The 11,235-nt window shown below is 41.4% G+C and overlaps 1 protein-coding gene across 1 annotated transcript in view; it reads left to right on the top strand.

Annotated features, from left to right (window-relative positions):
- The window catches only part of LOC134538792 (dual oxidase maturation factor 1-like), a 112,793-nt gene that overhangs the window by 45,683 nt on the left and 55,875 nt on the right, over nt 1-11,235 (top strand). The window lies entirely within an intron of this gene.

Here is an 11,235-nt window from a genome sequence, read left to right as displayed (position 1 = left end):
AAAAGGTATACAAAGGGCATCAGACACAAATCAAGTCACCTGGAATCAGTGTGGAGATAATGGAATTTTTATGTAAAATGTAGTCTGAGGGCAGCAGCCACTGAGTATGTTACCTAGAGTTAAGGCTCCTGGCAAAGTGGTAAGACAGTAATTTTGAAGTTTTTGGAGGAGATAATGACGGAGCAACAGCCACTGAAATAAAGTCACCTGGACTCAGTGTACCTGGCAGAGGAGAGACAGGAAAGTTTGAAGGTGTTGGATAAGGAAGTCAGAGGGCCTTAGCCACTTAAAATAGCTTCAACTGGAGTCAGGCTTCTAGCAGGATGGGTACAGATAAATGTAAAGGTGTTGTATAATTAGATGATATCTCCTGGAGTCGACAGAACATTTTTTAATGTGTTGGAGAAGGTGTACAAAGGGCAGTAACCAATTATAGGACATCAACTGGAATTAGGCTTTCAGCAAGAGGGAGAGAGGAAATTTTGAAGATATTGTAGAAGGCAGTCAGAGGGGGTTGTACTGGAGTCAATGTCCGGGAAAGAGGGGAGACAGATTATTCCGACCTTACGGCAGGCATCCTCACGTTTCCCTCCCACATATGCGCCCTAATAGAGTAGGGTGGTAGAAACTTCCAGTTCGATTTATTTACATTCCAGAGCATAATTTAAACAGAACTGTTGGGAATCACTCCCTCTTGTTTGATCGGGAGGGTGTTAGGGCTTCGGCAATGACCAGCGGCTGGGGCCACCAACCCAGCATAGTCACCGCCTCAGCCCCTTTGCCGCACTCAGCTGACCAGACAGTTGGCTGTATACTTAGCCCTTATACCTTATAAGCACTGCTGGCGCCTTCCCCGATCTCCCACATCACACTGAGACCCAGTGAACTCGTGGTCCAGTGAAGGTCCTATACAACCTCTGCCAGCTGTCCAGGCTAGTACCGGAGCTGTGTCGTCGACTCCGCATCAGGCTAGGGAACCCTTGGAGCCTGCTCCAAGCGATCGAAGCACCACTACCAAGTATGAGTCCTGCCCAATCAGAATCCTGGGCATTGGAGAAAACTTCAGCGGGACACCATTCAGTCTATTCATGGATTCTTCCCGTACTACTACCAACTTGGCGCCTATACGGTATAAGGCCAACAGGCTAACCGACCGCCACTCTTCAGAGTCACTCCACTGGATGTCCTCGTCTCCTCGGACTACCCTCCGACCCGACGTACCTCGGCCCGGCAGGTTTACAGCCGATTAAGGCCCAGACGTGCCTGGACCACTCCGGCGGCGACCGCAGGAAGCCCTGGCTAGACATGACACTTCAGCCGTGCGTGCGCTGGAGGGCCTCGGGGTTGCCTCGGTACCTCCCCCGACCACTGGACTAGGGGGAACGTATCACACCTAGTCGAGCAGTTTACAGCTCTTTTTTAAACCCGGGTGTCTCCGAACAACAGAGGCGCCTTTCTCGGTCCGTCCATTACCATAGGCCTGATCCATTCACTATGGGGCCTTTTGGGGCCGAGACGCCGGGGCTCGGCAGTCGAACCCCCCCATCATCTGCTGCTGCCCGCAGAAGCAGGGAGAGGGGACACAGGTGGTGTTGAAGGTCTCGGAGAAGCTCCCCCGGGCTGACGTCACCAGGAGTCACCACATCATGACGTGCCCGCCACCACGTAGCCCGCGGGGTCCGAGCGGGGCTATGTGGGTCACGGACTCACTGTCCCCTCCCCCCCCCACACCACAAGGTCGTTCCGCCCTCGTCCGCACGGCCGCGCCACGTGACGCTCCTCAGCTCGGAGCGGCGAGCATATATAGCAACTGCATACCGTGGGATTGTGGGTCCCTAGAGGCCGGTCCACACGCAACGTTTTGTACACAGTTTTGACTGCGCAGGAAAAACTGTGCAAACAAAAGGTTTCAGTTTAGCCGTGCCCACACAACACAGTTTGCAGCCAAGTTTTATCCTATCGGTTGCGAGAATTCCTTACTTTGGCCAATTCTTTCCGGTATACCGACCTCAAAGAATTCTTTTTTTTTTTTTTGTGATTTTATCTCTGTTAGCCGCGATGTCAACCTCTTTGTATTTTTGCACAAGTGCTTCATACGCTGGACTTTTATTTTGTCCCTAAGGCTACATTATTTTTATTTGACCCGCCACAAACACGGAAAGGACTTGTACAGACCAATTAACTCTGCTAGAAATTCACGTGAACACTGTCGCAAATCCGTCATCGTTGAACAACTTACACTGTTCCGGCACAAATACCGAGGGAGAACTGAGCCTCGTGTACGGAGAAGACGGAGAAAGTGTCCACACGCTACAAGTCTGTGCAGGTCGACTAAACTGCGCGGACATAAATGCTCTTGGCCACAGTTTTCCTTCTCCGTGTTCCGTCTCCTCGCAGTTCACAAAACTGCGCAGTTTTTCTGTCTGCGCGCTACGTCTTGTCTACAACGATGTGACCTGCGCAGGTAAATCGTTGCTGAAAACGTTGCGTGTGGACCGGCCTTAACACTGAGACGTAGAGGCATGCATATTTCGCGAAAAGATTCCGAGACCAGCTGAAATTTAAAAAACACCGTAGAATCGTCTGTGTTTCGTGATTGTGCGAGTTACTTTGTGGTGCATGTTGATTGTTAAACCACCAATCACAGCTACTGAGTGTGGAAACAAACGCGTCCTGAGTGACTCGGTCAAACAGGGCAACGACTTCTCTCGCCGACGGCCGCCAATCACAAGGAATAAACCGCTGTTGCGAGTATACACTGTTGCAGTCTAGTAGGCGTTCAGATTTATTCGCTAAAAATGCGTGACACTAGTAATACTACAAGAAAGTTATTGTAACTTTGAACAACAAGTGGCTATGGTTATTTGTGCGAAACATGAAATACGTTTCTCAAGATAATACTTAGTATTTTGTACGAAGTTTAGCGAATAATTTTATTTTTTAACTGACGTTTGATTCAAGTATATATTTTAAACCACGTAAAAGATTATGTATAAAAATTTAATAATTTGACTTTATTTTGTTTTATTGTGTTTACTAACGTGAGCAGACAATACTGGAAAGCTATTCAGGAAACGGTTTGCAAATAACGTTAACTATTGGAGTTACTGGAACAACAAAAAAGCATAAACGCCCGGGTAAGAATCCGAACCCAGTATTACTGCGAACACTATTTTGTAATGATACAGTTTTTTTCATGTGAAAGTATAAATTTACAAATATCTGTAATTTTACATGAATGTTTCTGTTCCATTAAAAACGGTGACTTTGCATGATGTTTGTTCGCGATCATTAAAACCGCAGGAATTTGTTCATAAAATCACTTGACAGAGTGACGTTGGCCGTAGGATGCACTGACCATCGGTACTTCTTCTGAAAACTGACACATTTGAGGTAGGCCACGTGACACAGACTATAGCACATGTAAGGCGACCGAATTCGCTGTAAAACACAAAAATTCAATGCTGATATATTGGAACATTAGAATATGTTGCCATAAAAATATATGTTAATGAATAGGGACCGGAAAAATTCGCAGGTTCAATGACCTGCAGGATGAACTCCACAGTTGTACGCATACTCGGTCAAATGTCACCCACTCATTGGCTGCTGTCTTGTGAGACATCCCAACGTAGCAGCCTGTGATTCGATAAAGCTTTGGTTGGGTGTTTCTCACTGGCCCAGAGTCATCCAGGTGAGTTGTGAGCCAATAGCAGAGGCAGCAGTGAGGTATAACTATTTGTATTTTAGCCTACCGCGAAATGAATTCGCGAATTTTTCCGGTCTCTATTAATGAATCAAGATTCAAGAAGCTAAGATTGTGGGTAAAACCGGGACTTAAGACTCAGTATCACACGCCAAATTGATTTCTTTTCTTGTTTAATTTTCTCGTCATTACCTACTATTATTTAAGTGGTGTTTCTGTACATTTTAACACGGAACTTTTGCATTTGCTGTTCTTTCACTAGAGATCGGAAAAATTCGCGTATTCAATTCGCGATAGGCTAAAATACAAATAGTTATACCTCAGTGCTGCCTCTGCTATTGGCTCACAACTCACCTGGATGACTCTGGGTCAATGAGAAACACCCAACCAAAGCTTTTATCGAATCACAGGCTGCTACGTTGGGACGTCTCACAAGAAAGCAGCCAAATGAGTGGGTGGCATTTGACCGAGCATGCGTAGAACTGTGGAGTTCATCCTGCAGGTCATTGAACCTGCGAATTTTTCCGGTCCTTAACTATAACTGAATGTAACATCTACTGAGGATGTGTATTTTGTGGAAGAAGAAGAACGAGTTGGAGAGAGCTTGCGTTGATATTTACAGAAGTAACCTTTGGAGCACAGAATATCGTGGAATTGGAAACGTCGTGTTTCCGTGTGGGAGGGAGCAGTAAGGTGGGAGGTCACTTCGTGCCGGCCAGGAAGTGCGGTCAGCCCCTGGCGAGAAACCTGCCTCTGTCCGTGAGCCCGCACCGGCCGTGGCGTCTCTCCCCCTCCCCTTCCTCCTCTACACACTCTCATCCCTCCCTCCCTCCCCTTCTCACTCTGTCCAACTCTGGATTCTCCATCACTAGAGACCGGAATAATTCGCGGATTCCTTTCGAGACAGGCTGGAATCCAAACTCGTTCACCTTCATCATGAGTCAGTGGTGGACCACCGTTTACCTGAAGGACTCTTAAGCCAGTGGAAAAACCTTCAACAAAAGAAGTGTCGAATCACAAGCATCCCAGGTAACACGTGTTACCGAGTCATTATCCAATGAGCAGGCGCAATTTTGTTCTAGTTCGTAGAGGATCGTGAAGTCTCATCCTAGAGGTCATTGAACACCGCGAATTTTTCCAGTCTCTATCCATCACACACAGAAGAAGAAAAGAATCTGTACTTTTATAAAAAATTCCTTTGGAAACCTGTTTCTAAGAAGTAGTGTAACTTTGTACAACACATGGCTATGAAAGAATTAAATACATGGAATGTGTTTTTTTTACGAAATAATATTTACAATTTTTTTCGAAAATTATCGCATAATTTTATATTTCAATTAAGGTTTCATTCAAGCATAAATTTTTCACACTATGGAAAAAATACTGGAAAGTTTTACTTTGTTTTATTCTGGAAATGCTGGAAAGCTATTCAGGAAACAGTGGTGATACAGTTAGTTGTTTTCATGAAAATGAAATTCTACACGAATATTTATTTATGTTCCATGTACAAAAATTAAAAAAGTACAGTTTGGTTGGGCTTCGAGCTGTATGGCAGGCTACTCGGTGCTGGTGTAGTTGAGTCCTGCCTGATTGGTTGAGCCCATTTCGCAGCCCTTTCCTCATTGGCTCCAAGCTCTGGCCACAGCGGTCACCGAACTACCCTCTGCCCTTTTGGTCGGAGAGCTGACGACGAATTTTTAGGGAATGTATTTTAAGGCAAGTTGAAATTAAAAAAAAAACAGTATTTCATCAGTGGGTGTATATGTAATTCTGAGTCAAGCAGAGGTTTTGCGGTTATTTCGCTATTGCGTCAGGGAGTTATTAAAAAAACCTTCAATTCGTCTGGCGATTGACAAGTATTTTCAATATTAATTAATAAACGTGCTATAAAATTTTACTATGCCTTAAGTATATTTTTGGGTACCTATATTTAAAACTTTGAACTATATTGAAAACTAACTATATTGAAAACATACGTTAATACCCCAAAAAAGTCTGAGATTTTTATTTCTGGATTAAATATATGCTAAAATAAAAGATTTAAAAAATTTCAAGTTGCCTTCAAAATATATATTATTTTTTTTGCAAAAGTTCATAGGCTGCGCAATAACGAAGTAACCGCAAATAATCTGCCTGACTTACGATTGCAGTTTCACCCATTGATAAAATACTGTTTTCTTTATTATTTCATCTTGCCTAAAATACATTCCCTAAATCAGTCGTCTGCTCTTGGACTATTTGTTCAGTTAATGCTGAGGACGAAAATAGTGCGTGGAGTCCCTCCGCGCGGAAGAAGTGAAACTTCGTAATGTGGAAATGAAAATAGGAAGGGTAGAAATTAATTTTTAGTGAAATCATATTGTATCAAATCAAACTAAAATAAATCATGAAATCATTCAACGATAAAAGCTGTTTATTTAATTAAGCGGACGGGTTCGCCCCAAGGAGAAAATTGACGCGGCGAGACCTCGTGGACATAGAGAAATGACACACACTCACTATTTATGTGTCTATGAAACACGCATTCACTCTCGCTCTGTCTCTTTCTATTCCCCCTCCCCAGGAGCGTTAAACGTTTAACGCAACCTTGTTGGAAGTCGCATTAGAAGTTTCACTTCAAAAATCAGCCAAATCTTGAATGTTTTATTAAGTAAACTTTTGAAAGAACTATTCAATATATTTAACGTTGCATTAGTCCTGAGCAACCTAATCTTCATTCATATATTAAAGTATATTTAATTTTCAATTGGTGTTCAAAATGCAGCAGTGTTCAGTGTAAGTAATGGACATTGCATTCTACCTTGCTTGTCAAGGTGAGCGACCATGCTAAAATATTGGCTCAAAAATAATAATTGGTAACATGGCTGCAAATAAGATCAATGGCGTGCGATGAAGCAATTACGGGATTGTTTAGCGGAACCGATCGAAACTCCCCGACCAAAGGAGAAAGTTTTCCGGGTTGATGAGACATTAGCAAACTTACGCACATCATGTTGTTAGACCACTGCCATATATGTGAAGGTTTAATGTCTTTGAATTAGCGTTGACCGAAAAAAAAAATGTGTTCGTGAAGGGTTTCCATTTAGAGATATCTATTCGTAACCATTACGCTCACAAAACATAATCCTTAGCCATTGGCAATCAAGAAGATTATAAGAAAGCAATCATGAATTCGGCGTGGGTTACAATAATACAATAACTAGAGGAGGCAAGTCCAGTTTGTGCTGTTTCATGCACTAAGCTAGACCTTACACACACTGCTGACAAATATCATATATTGTTTCTAGATTGCATAAGCTAGGCTTATTTAAGTTTTGTACTTCTTTACTGGTTAATTTACATTCAGGTATCGTCACAACTGTTCATCATCAGGTGAAAATTAACTTAAAAGTACCATATTATACGTTCTAACCTTTTTTCCAAATTGAACAATGAATTTTTTGCGACGCTAAAAATCCTATTAATATATAAAATACAACATTTTTTTTTGTATGTGTAGATGTTTGGTACTCGATCATGTCTTTACTACATAACTGGTTTAGAAAAAAATAAAAATTGTAACAGAGGTAGGCCGTTAACAGGATCAACACGTAGGTTTTAAAATCATAACAAAAGTTTACCCATAATAGGGTTAATTATGGGTAACTATATTTAAATATAGATCACATATCTTCGAAGTAAACGAAGCTAGCGATAATAAATGGAGGATAAATTATTTTTCTAAATACCTTCACTAAGGGAATCAAAATATTTTAATAATTACATTTCTCTGAAGCTATTCAAGTAAATGTTTAGATAGTGAGTATGTATTAATAATTATAAAAAAACGAACGGCAAAGTTTTACCATTTCTATTTCGTAAGAGGCTAAAGATGAGGTAGGTATATCACCAACTCTAATAAAATGGAACGTTAGAAAACGTAGCTTAAATGACATGCAAGTCATGCGTCTCTAACATTCTTTTCTTAATTAATTGGCTAAGAGTTGAAAAAAGGAAGACTTCTTATATCTTTATTTAACCATAAAACCAAGCTTGTCCCTAACATATCTGAGGCTATTCAAGCAAAGGTAAGCTACATCCATGAACAGCGTTAAAATGTTTCACGGAATTCCATCCCTAACGGGTGCAAGAAAGTGTTCTTTCGATTTATGAATAAAAATCAATTGCACCAATTATAATTAAGGGCAGGATACCAAAGTAAGCACGGATTACATGTGTTAAGAGTTATTTCGCAGGTATTTTCAGTTTACGAAATTAAAAACCCTAACGGTAAACAATTTCGAACTTGTTTTATTATAAAAAGTAAAATATCCAATACTACGAACAATAAATATATCTTTGCTTACCGATCTTTAGGGTATTCCTGACATTTTACCATTTTAAGAAAGAGTATGTGATTCGTTCCAAAAATCTTTACTAAAGAAATAGACATAATAAACTGTCAGATGTATAAACCATTTAATTCATAACAAAAACTTTTTAGTATTATGTGTACTGAATTCGTTATGCGTAAGCCTTTTGAAATTTTTATTAATTATTAAGTATCTGATTTTACAACACGCTTTTGTTTTTACCCGTGACTTTGTCTTCGTATACTTCAGAATTGTATCCAAAGGGAGGTGAATAAAGAGGGAAAATGAATTATAAAAAAAGTTACATGAGTTTAATGCAATATATTTCTGTAGAGAGCATTAAATGATTTGTTTTTTTCAATTATAATGGCAAATTATTGGGAACTATTGGGATCTGGGGGATCAACACGCTATATCTTTTAGCTGATTGTGTAATCAATAGTTTCATTTATGTTTTTTTCCCCAGGTCTGTGATGCACAGCCTGGAATAGTTACACAATCTCGGTGCAAACCAGGAATGCCAACCTTCAGCTTCAGTTTGTGGGAAGGCCCGCCTGTTAATTCTAATTAGTTCAGTTATTCCACGGGCTGAGCAGCACTATCGTCACTGCTCACTGCCACTGTGGAGTTATATCTCAAATTTGCTTCCGCGTGAGAAGCAGTTATTAGCGATACGAACAACTAATACACCCACCCACCCACCGAGCGAAACACCAATCACTTCTGCAAAATTTCGATACATTCAAATAACTTTTGCAAAGCCAATAAGCTCACATTTTAGTATTCACACTGCTACTTTAAATGACACTTTAAAAATTAATTGTTTATAAATTTGGAAGTAGTTTGAGACTAAGATAATGACTTCTGGATTCAGTACCCTGGCAAGACAGAAGACAGAAAAAGTTGAATGTGTTGGAGAAGGTAGTCAGAAGGCAGTCGCCACAGAAATGACGTCACCTTGCAAGAGGGGCCACAGGAATTTTGAAGGTGTTTGAGAGGGTATAAAAAGGGCATCAGCCACTGAGATCAAGTCACCTGGAATCAGTGCTCCTTATATGGGGGAGATAATGGAAATTTGTTATGTGTTGTAGAGGGTAGTCTGAAGGCAGCAGCCACTGAGAATGTTACCTAGAGTTAGAGGTCCTGGTAAGTGGTAAGACGGTAATTTTGGAAGTTTTTGGAAGAGATAATGACGGAGCAACAGCCACTGAAATAACGTCACCTTGACCCAGTGTACCTGGCAAGAGGAGAGACAGGAAAGTTTGAATGTGTTGGAGAAGGCATTTGAAGATGTTGGATAAGATAGTCAGTATGTCTCTAATGCACAGAAATGTCGAGTTCATTTCGCTGTTTGTTTAGTGTTATGTAATGTTAGGTTGTCCTTCCCGAGAACCTACTCGCTCCTAAATGTAAACATTCTTGCGGTCAGTTTTATTATCCGCTAATTTCGATCCCCGGTGTCCAGAGCTGTTATTTTCCCTGGCGTAACCCGCGCCGTTGTTGCCTGGAACGGCGCCTGGGGCAGCGGGCGATGCTTCCCGCATTCCACGTCTGCGCGGCGTGGCGGAATGCTCGGCCTACTTTCCAGGCGCCGCTCGCATGCGTCTCGCAGCGCTCGTAACGTTAATTAGCTGGTCGCGTGAATTGTTTGGGCGGTGGGAGCTAGCTGGCTTTGCGTAAGCCTTGCGGACAAGGAACGAAATGTTTTGCTTCTTCGTTCGGACTCTTGGCTGAAGCTACGATACCGCATCCGTGCGCTCAACGCGAAGAGGTGGGAGGTCCGTAACTGACTCAAGAGCATCGATTTTAATACTACTTCAATCTACATGGCGCATCATTATCGCGTGATTTACAGGTTAGAAGTTCGCGTGATATTGTAATAAGTTATTATTGAAGTGAAATTTCTATGGGCGCGATGATAGTAAAATTTCAAGGCCGAATTTTAATGCAACGTTTACGTGAAACATTGTTGTGAAACGTTTCTGACGCGGAAAGGACAGAGAGTAGAGATATAAATAGAGCACTATGCCATATACGTTGCTGGGCTCGTTTTCCTTCTCCTCTTTGTGTGATTATACGACCCCCCGACCCCAAAATAGAAGCGAGCGTGATAAATGAACGAAAGAATAAAACAGAGAGAATATATGTGGTTATCCTATACGGTCAGCTGTACACGCCTTTTACTAAGTAATTAGTAAACAATTAGATAAATTAAAATTACGAAAATAAAACGTCGTACTAGAACCTCTATCACGATTTTTTTTGACGTGACAACGTCTAATAAATCTATGAACGCCGGCTGCACGCACGAAACACTGTCCCGTTACGCACATTGTTCCGTTACGCGGTGTCCCGTTACGCACATTGTTCCGTTACGCTGTGTACCGTTACGCTCATTGTACGCTTGCGGCGCATCTATCTCTCTTCAGGGTGTCCAGCAACCTGGAAAACCTGGGAAACCTGAAAAAGTCAGGGAATTTTGGGGGTCAGGGAAAAGTCAGGGAAAAGTCAGGGAAAATTGTGAAAGTTCTGGAAATGACCAAAACCACTAACCACTCGCTTATCATGAAGGTTGTTCTCAATATTTTACAGAATTCACTCTTTAGTTTTACTATTTGACAAATCAAATCATATTTAAACTAATGTTTTCCTTTACGTATCTGGACTTGCGACATACAAGCGTGCTGCTTTCATGAAGTCTATAAATACCTACCGTATGTATGACATGCATATTGTATTTTGATAATACCGCACCCAACGTTAGGAAGGGGGCAGATAATACCATAGTTTGTAAACTTGTAAGCTACTGTTCATAGTTAGTCTGCCTAATATATTGCTACTGTACCATATTTTGGGTTACAACATACCATACTTTTGGCGGTTCTCGAGTGTACCCGAAGGTTACCGAAGCTGGCCGAACCGACCACCGGCACCATTACTGCAGTTTCCTCCGTTTGTTTACACGTTTCGTCAGTTATCTCAGATTGCCAAACATAATTTTCTTTGAAAGATACAAATATTATTTTGGAAATTTTTGTACTCTAATCATAGCCAAAATACTTATGAATTTTAGTGCTGTGATCTTAGGAAGTTATAAAATGTAGCATATTTCTTTACACTGTAGCGATGTGCATACAAACTTACGCTTTGTTTATTGCGAATCTTTCGCGGTCTTTC

Source organism: Bacillus rossius, chromosome 14, assembly GCF_032445375.1.
Source record: "Bacillus rossius redtenbacheri isolate Brsri chromosome 14, Brsri_v3, whole genome shotgun sequence".
NCBI classification, from domain to species: Eukaryota; Metazoa; Arthropoda; class Insecta; order Phasmatodea; family Bacillidae; genus Bacillus; species Bacillus rossius.
This window is presented reverse-complemented; position numbering and strand designations above follow the sequence as displayed.